General features: G+C 46.8%; 1 protein-coding gene across 1 annotated transcript in view; it reads left to right on the plus strand.

Moving 5' to 3' along the window:
- snap25a (synaptosome associated protein 25a) overlaps positions 1-8328 on the plus strand; it is a 33706-nt gene that overhangs the window by 882 nt on the left and 24496 nt on the right. The window lies entirely within an intron of this gene.

The raw sequence follows: 8328 nt of genomic DNA on the forward strand, positions 1-8328 counted from the left end.
GGCGTCGAGTTCTGTGAATGCGACGCTCCCTTCTTCCTTCTTTTACGCAGTACCTTCGCATAACATGCCCAATCCACGCCACGCGTCTACGTGACCGTGGCAGAGAGGGAAAAGGTGTGTGGATAGGTGGCTGAGGGGTGCGGGGAGAAAAAGGAGGACAGTGCCGGGGATGTCGGCGGTGAAGCCCGCACTATGACACCCTCCTCTCCCTCTCCTCCTGCGTCCCATCCAGCGTCTGTGGCCACGCACGAAACTGTCAATGATCCCCGCACGCGCTGTCTTGTCAATCAGGCAAGCCACATTGGCTCGCGCGCTAAATCGATACCTGAGCTCGACACAACGTGTAACAGTTGAAGTGTTTCTGATCCACGACAGTAGGAGACACACATGAACCACGACACAGGTCGGAGCCTTTGACTGCTTTTCCCAAACCTGCAGGAGCGGCGAGCCCAGCAGAGTCCGCCCAGGTTATCTGTCAGTGTGTGCGTGCTGTGATTTACCACACTCACCATGTTAACTTGAGTCTGCGTGTTTGAAGGCTTTGGTAACAAACAGTAGCTAAGCTAGTTTTTCTGCCCATCAGTCACAGCACCGCGTCTGCTCGTAGAGGTGCAGAGAGGCGCTTGTTGCTTCTCCTGAGCTTTGATGATGCGGCAGATTAGACACTGAAGTGGTTTGGATTTCTGGCGCACCTGAAATTACATTACACTCCCACATGGTGCGTAAGTGCCTGGCTGTGTTACTGACACATGCTCAGTTGAATGTTTGGCACGTCACTGGAAATCTGCAGTGTGAGTTTTCCATGAAGCAAAGGCTGTGCTCAGATGGCGTTAAAACCAAAATCATGTCTAAAAGCAGAGCCTGCAGGCCGATGGCATCAAAGGACGGCCTACAGTTCGTAAAGCCCCTCAGGATACCCTGGTTGCTGCTTTTCCACAGCACGTTATGCGGTTGGACTGCAGAGAGGAAGCGAGGCAGACTTGGGGAGGGGGTGGGAGGGGGTGCCAGGCCTATACTGCACACACTGTGAAAGGGCTGCTTTCTGGATAAATGGTGACTTGCAGCACCATCAGCACGCACTGATTGTTTCTTAGAAACACCTCGGCCATTGTTCATTTCACAGGAGCACTTTCACGCCTGCCATCTGTGAAATGAAGCTAAAGCCTCTGTGATTGATGCTGAGCCGGCCGGCGCAGTGCGTGTTTTGGTGCAGGTACAGCTCTTATTATCCAGAGTTTCTAAGTTCGGCCTTCAGCCTGATGCTGAAATAATCAAATGCAGTCACACAAACCCTCTCATGCGAGTCCAAAATGAAACTAGATGCTCATATTTGGGGCGATATTTCTATATCTGCTGGAAAGACAGAATGAAATTTTGAAATTGAATTTATAAGCCTTATCATGTCTGTGACACAGGGTTTCCTTCACACCTTGAATATTAAACTCAGCCAGGTGCAGCATCACAGAAACAGCTGAATCCAAGCTGAAGCTAGAGATCAGTCTGGGAATGATGGAGGCAGAGATGTACATGCATCCCTCTAAACTGCTGTCACAGAGCAGTTCAAGTTTTGGCTGCAGAATAAACAAAACCATCTTTATCGATTGAGCAGAGCTCCACCGCTGTTGCATGAGCAGCTTTGGTGGTCCAATGTGCCGTTCTCACTGTGGGATTAGTCACACCAGCTTTAGCTTCATAGTCCAGAGGAGGACAAGATGTGGCTTCTGAGGTGAAAGGCTGTTAGCTTCTCTGATGTGTCATAGGAGGCATTATTAGCCTGTGAAATGGCTTCAGCGTCATCAGACGACCTTATATTTTATTTTTTACATGTTGTGCATTTCTCATGTTACAGTGGTAGATTTAAATGGAGCAAAGGACGAACAGAAACACAGAGATATCCAGATGATTAAATCGTACTGACTGAGGGAAGAAGATGAAACCTTTTCTATCTGGAAAGTAAAAAGTAATAAATACGTTTATTGCTCTAATGTTAAGAGTTAGATGAGTAGATGTCATTAAAATTAAATTGAGCCTTATTGGCTAAGTTTAGCAGCTTTCAGCAAGTTTAGCATAACTAACCTCAAAGCTTTCAAATAGTTTTAACCAGCCAGCAAATCCACTTGATATTTGATATTTTGTATCCTGTTCATTGAATCTGGTTTAGCTGTTGTACACAGACAGCTGTTTACAGCTGTTTACCGTTCAAGTTAAACTCACAGGCTTGACATGCAATGGTCCCTAACCAGTCATTAAGTGTCCTTTGCTTTTGTCTGAAATCCTCTCAGGTCACTACAACATGTGAAATCCACCCATTTGTCCTTCCTTTAGCTAGCGTGCTGCCAGGATCAGCCTCTGAGGCCAGGCAGACAGAGTGGAAGTGCTGTTATTTAAAAGTGCACATTATACTTTGGCAAACAGCCCCACGGCTTTTTATTGTTTGCACTCGTTCACTGTGACTCGTGGTCACATATAATATTTTTCGTTCTCGTTTTTTTGCTGTACTGAAGATTAAATTGTGACCCAGCTTTGAATTTCGTGTGAGAGAGAATCGATGTTGTCATCTATCACGAAGAAATCAAAGAGTCTTACGGAGTCAAACTCAGACGGGAAGAAAAACAGCAGCTTTAGAAGGAAACAAACGCTCATTTGTTTGCAAATGATCAGAGTGGAGATATTAAAGTGGCAGCAGCTTTCTGGTGTCCGGCCAGCCCCCACGTGACAACCTGTCACCTGCTCTGTATGTAAACAACAACACAGGAACAAGATGGCCCCTCCGGCGGCGACGAGACTGTGCTGCATAGAAGGCTTGATCCTTCTCAGCTAAGCGTGTCGTACGCAGTTTTTGATCATATGTTCTGATGTTCACGTCGCACTCATCGGTTTATTTTGTACAGTAGATTTGTCCAATTACATTAGGTTGCTTAGCTGAATGGTTATTTATAGAGATAGGCTGCACCGCACTCGTCAAGTCTCCTTTCAGCGCTCACACAGCGCGACTTCTCTAAATTTAGTTTTATTCATCTTACCTCAGCTGTAGCTCGTCACAGCAAACATGACAGCTAGAGAAAGTTAATATTATCTCCCAAGTGATGCTTTTGTTTTTGAAGCTTTCCTGGCACAAAAAGCCACGTTCGGCTTTCCACCGCGCCCGTCGTCACTCTGCCATCTGTCCTCTCGGCTGCTCTCGCAGGGTTAGAAACCTTTGATTAATGAAGGGAATTTAGAGAGAGAAAATGAAAGTAATAAGAAAGAGAGGGAGTGGGGGAAGGTGGAGGGAGAGGGTGCGTAAACGGGGAACGATTGTCAGGCCGAATCATTTCAAACACACACGCTGTGAGAAAATAGCATAAACATACAGAAAGATGCTGAAAATGAAGCAAAGTCTGCACAGTTTGGAGGCTAATTCCAAATTCTAGCTGTAAACCAGAACCAGCCTTTCACAATGTTCACCAGGGAAGACACGTGTCCGATTTCAGCGTGGAGAGCAGATATTTTGGAGTGGAAACATTTCCGTGTGTGCGTATGAAGGAGATGGTGCCAGTGGTTTTAGTATTTTGTATCTTCAAGCGTATCATTTTCACCCGACCATTAGCCGGGCCTTTCAGTGCCGCTGTGCTGTAAACCATCCATAAGCTCCTAAAGCTTTTATGTCTTTCAGAATAAAAGCACGTGTAGAGATCTTTCCTCTGCGTCGGTGAAGCATAAAGCCGGTAGATGGATCTGCTCGGGTCAGCGTGAACACGCCCTACACGCTGCACATTGCACAGCATTGTGTGTGCTCAGGTGAGCGCACAAGTGTGCAAACATGACCCGGTGTGGCGCGTGGAGACGGTGTTCACGGGAGGATCGGTGGGGTGGTATTGAGTGGGGGGGTGAGTTGTGTAATAAATGAGGCTGCAGTGCAGCTGATGAGGGTTGTTGGTGCAGATTAGCATCTGCAGGGCTTTTACAGAAACATTAAGCAGCCTGGTCTGTATCAAAGTCGTATTTGAATGCATTTATAGCGTGTACACGCACTGCCACTGCATCATCGCTGCATGCAGTCACTGGGCGAGGGGCCATCTATGCTGCCCTGCATCTGGTCCTGATTTAGCTTCTTACTAGCTTTTCTTTCACCACACAGACGTTCAGACTGCTGTGCATGTTGTACCAGGACACACAGGAGCTTCTTAGTCTGAACAGCGTCACTTCCTGGTTCTGACAAAAACATTGTGTGTTTTACAGTAAATGATATTTTTCTGTTGTGCTAATTAAAATAACCCCATTATGTGCTGTGATAGCGCTCATCTGCAGTGCATGAAAAGGCTCATAAATGCATTGTGAGCAAACACAGTATCGGTGTTATTGATCTTTCTGGGCCTGTCAGCAGGTCAGAAATGCAGCTTCTACTGCAGGCAAACAAATACGACAGTGTGCGACTGACTGCAGCTTTCTGACGCTCCGACACAAAGAAATACAAAAGTCCAGCTTCTCCAGTTTATCTACATGAAACAAAATATCATTATTTTTAAATCTGTCATAAAAAGGGAATTCTTTCTATGTCCACATGCTTTGGACAGATAAGGAAGCGAGCTGTTGTTTGCTATGTTTATGATCTTATTCCCAGTTGAATACGTCACGCCGGATGGTTTCGCAGACTGGAATTCAGAGTTTCAGGATGGAGACTGTGTCAGCGACATTCCCAGTGCCAAACAACTGTGACTGAAGCAGCAATGAAAGGCCTCCATACTGATGATGGTGTAACAGTCTGACGGTGTGCGTGCTGCAGCGTCGCTAACACAGCAGACATCCTGCCGCCGCCCTCTGCTGTCTGGGATTCCTTCAAACATGGTGTAAAAAGAACTTCTGCTGTGGTTTTTTCCAGAGCCTTCACATCCCACCGCCCTGATGTTTATTGCGCCGTAAAACAGGAGAGGTTGTGCTTGTAATTCAAAACAGGACCGTTGCTCCTCCTCTGGAACCACCTAATCTGATGCTTCCTTGTTTTCCTCCTTCCAGCTTTACTGCCAACATCACCCCACGAGCACCCATCCCTGTCATGTTTTGCTTGTCAGATGTCAAATCTCCACAGCCCTCCAAGCAGCCAGAACCTCATCTGCAGCAACCACATGGCAGTTAATGTGGCGGCGTGTGCCCCGTGTGGCGGCGTGTGCCCCGTGTGGCGGCGTGTGCCCCGTGTGGCGGCGTGTGCCCCGTGTGGCGGCGCACAATGAACCCAAAAAGCCACTCTGAGAGGCTGGCTGTGAGCACAAAGAGATCCCGAGCGTTCATTCGCTGCTTTTCACTCATTTTCAGTCTTGTCCATGTTTTGATACTTGAGTTACTTACATGTAGTAACTAATCAATGAATCATTGATACATTTTATAAAAAGCTCAAAGGATGCACTGCTGTTGTGTCCGCACTTAGCGGACAACTGTAAATGATATCTTTCAGCAAAAATGCAAAAACATTATTTGTTCCTGTTTCTTTACTTGAATCAATCAAGAATGTCAACGACGGCACAGTTTGACAGGCAGAACGAAGCATGTCTGCTGCTCTAACCCAACAAGGCTGGATGATCCCACTGATGCTGTACAGCGTGTCCTTAAAGAACTGAGGGAATCTGAGCAAGTGGAGGGTAAAAGGCCCTAAAAACTCTCTGCATAAGTCATGTCCTCAAGAAACAGGAACAACCATCTACAGCCAGAAAAGGACCAGATATTGAGGCACCGTGCAGCACCGCGGGGAAAGAGGCTGATGGGCAACAGCTGCATCATCATCATGTGACTTTACAGCAAGGCAATAATCCCAAACACACTGCAAATGCAGTAAAAGCATTTGTGTACAGGAAACATACAATGGAAAGCTGTTAGTCACAGACTGAGCTCAAGGTTACAGAAGCAGTTTGAGCCTGAAGAGAAAGAATGAAGAATAAACGTGTTCGCACCAAATATCGACTTTCAAGCTCATTAAACTGGTTTTATATTCTGAGTCTGCACTTATGTTTGCACGTCTCCATGAGTCAGCGCATCAATTGCACATTTTTATAACAAAATACAAAGAAGTGAAGAGTGGCTGCAGACGTTTGCACAGTACTGTATATGTGTGGTGTGTTTTTCATTCGCGTCTCTTCTTTATGTCCACTCTTCCACAGCAGCGTAGAGTAAACGCCGTCTGCAGCGCTGGCATGTTGCTCTGTCCACCAATAAGCAGAGAGATCTGGACACTCGGCTCGTCTTTACCTTCAGTCTCTCTGATAGCAAATGAAGCTGCAACATCAGCTTCAAGCCACAGTCAGCTGGACGATCACATGTTCACTTCCTGGTAAAGGAGCATCCGCAGCTTTTTTTACATGAGATTTTACGAGCAGCTGTTTGATTGGAGTAGAAAGCGTGGGACTTTAGCCGCTGACGTTTCCAGGAAGCCGTTTATGAAATCTGCAGCTCCGCTCAGCAGGAACGCTGCTGCGTTTAACGGGACCTGTAACGAATCAACGTGTTTTATCACAGCGGTGCGCAGCTTAGTAAAAGGACACGACGTGTTATATAATCTGCCCTGGAGAACACTGTGATTATGTTGGGTTGCTTGTAGTTCTGCATATAGAGAAGGCAGCACTCCGGGTCGTCACCCGAGGTTAAAGCTGTCGCAGTCACCACGTCTCTCTTTGGTCTCTTTGTGTAACATGTTGTATTTGGAGCTTCACCTATTCTGGGATGATTCCAGTGCTTGAAGCTACAGTCTGGCTGATGGCTGTCGGCAACTCTTTGCTCTGTTTATTTTAGGGTTGTTGTTATCCCCCCACCCCCGACCACCTGAGCCAAGGTGGGAAACTGGGTGTGGGTCCCAATCAGCCAGAGTTTCGGGTGAGTTCATTGTGAAACCTGCCCCCACCTTATCATGTGAATTCCTGAGGTCAGATGGCCCAGGATGTGAGTGGGCGTTCAGGCGTCTGGGAGGGATCTCAAAACTGATTATAGATGGCAGAGAGTTGGTGTCGTAAGCCCCGCCTCTGTTCAAAGATGGTCGCTCACAGTGGACATAGATGCTTCTTTCACTCCTCTTTCAAACCATCTGTCCTCTCTGTCCAAAATGTGAACATTGGCATCCTCTAAGAGTGACCTTTGACCTTTAGATGCAGATGGACTGCTGAGTCTTGTCCTGTGGAGGTGGCTCTTCTGTGTTGTGCCATGCGCTTGTGAAGTGGCTGTTTGGTCTCTCCAATGTAGAGGTCTGAGCATTCCTCGCTGCACTGTACAGCAAACACCACGTTGTTAAGTTTGTGTTTTGGAGTTTTGTCTTTGTGATGAACCAGTTTGTGTCTGAGCGTGTTGCTGGGTCTGAAATGCACCGGGATGCTTGGAGAAAACTGCTGAGTTTCTCTGATACGCCGGCTACATAGGGGATGATGCGTCTGTCTTCCTGATCCTCCCTCGCTGGTGTCTGATCTTCTTTTCTGTGCATCTTTGCTGACTTTATAAAAGCCTCATTAGGATGACCGCATGTTTTAAGAGCTTCCTTTGTGAGATGGAAAGAAAATTGATCCTATTTTTAAATCGCCAGCATCAGACCTGGTCTCAAAAGGCCTGATATGAAGAGGGAAACACAAAGACTGTCAGCGTCCTGTCAGTGCGGTAAAGGTGGACATTTGCTGCTGTTTCCTTTCCTAAATCTCACTTTGTGCTCTTTGTCACTTTTACAGTAACACAGGAGCTTGTCTGATGCTGTGCTGTACTGGCACATGTGGGCTGCACGGTTGCAGTGGGAGTGGGTGAATCAGTGACAGGATCTTGGACCTCTCAGGTCAATGATTCAAAGCATTATCTTTGGAGCCGCTGGGATGTTGCTTCACCACTTAAAGCTCCAGCTCTGCTGACACTTGGTCTCTTTGAGTGATGTTGCTTCAGTTAGTATCCATCCCTGCGCTCGTCTTATCGTGTCAGCAAGATGCTAATGTGGAGCGTTTTCCTTTTGAGCTCCAAAATGGCTGCAGAAATATTTAGATATCCGTTTGCATGTAGCATTTCATCTGCAGCCAAGCTGTGTTTCTAAAAGAAACGGCCGCTTGATGCGATTTATCTTTGTGCTGATATCAGTGCAAGCTTTTCAAACGAGGGAAAACATCGGTCCGAGTGAAGGGCTGCAGTAACTTTCACAGCTAACATGTTTCACATCACCAGATTTCTTTCTAAAAGGCCACATCAACTCTCAGCTGCTCCTCTGCCAACCGCACCACGACGGCTCGTTTCCAACAACCATGGATGACGTTTAAATCCAATAATTGAAGCATGAGCGTCGCATGAATCTGCAGATTAATCTGCATTTGCACAGGAAAGCAGAAAACGAGACGTTAC

The sequence above is a fragment of the Pundamilia nyererei genome, unplaced genomic scaffold (genome assembly GCF_000239375.1).
Source record: "Pundamilia nyererei isolate P.nyererei 1_Seehausen unplaced genomic scaffold, PunNye1.0 scaffold00013, whole genome shotgun sequence".
NCBI classification, from domain to species: Eukaryota; Metazoa; Chordata; class Actinopteri; order Cichliformes; family Cichlidae; genus Pundamilia; species Pundamilia nyererei.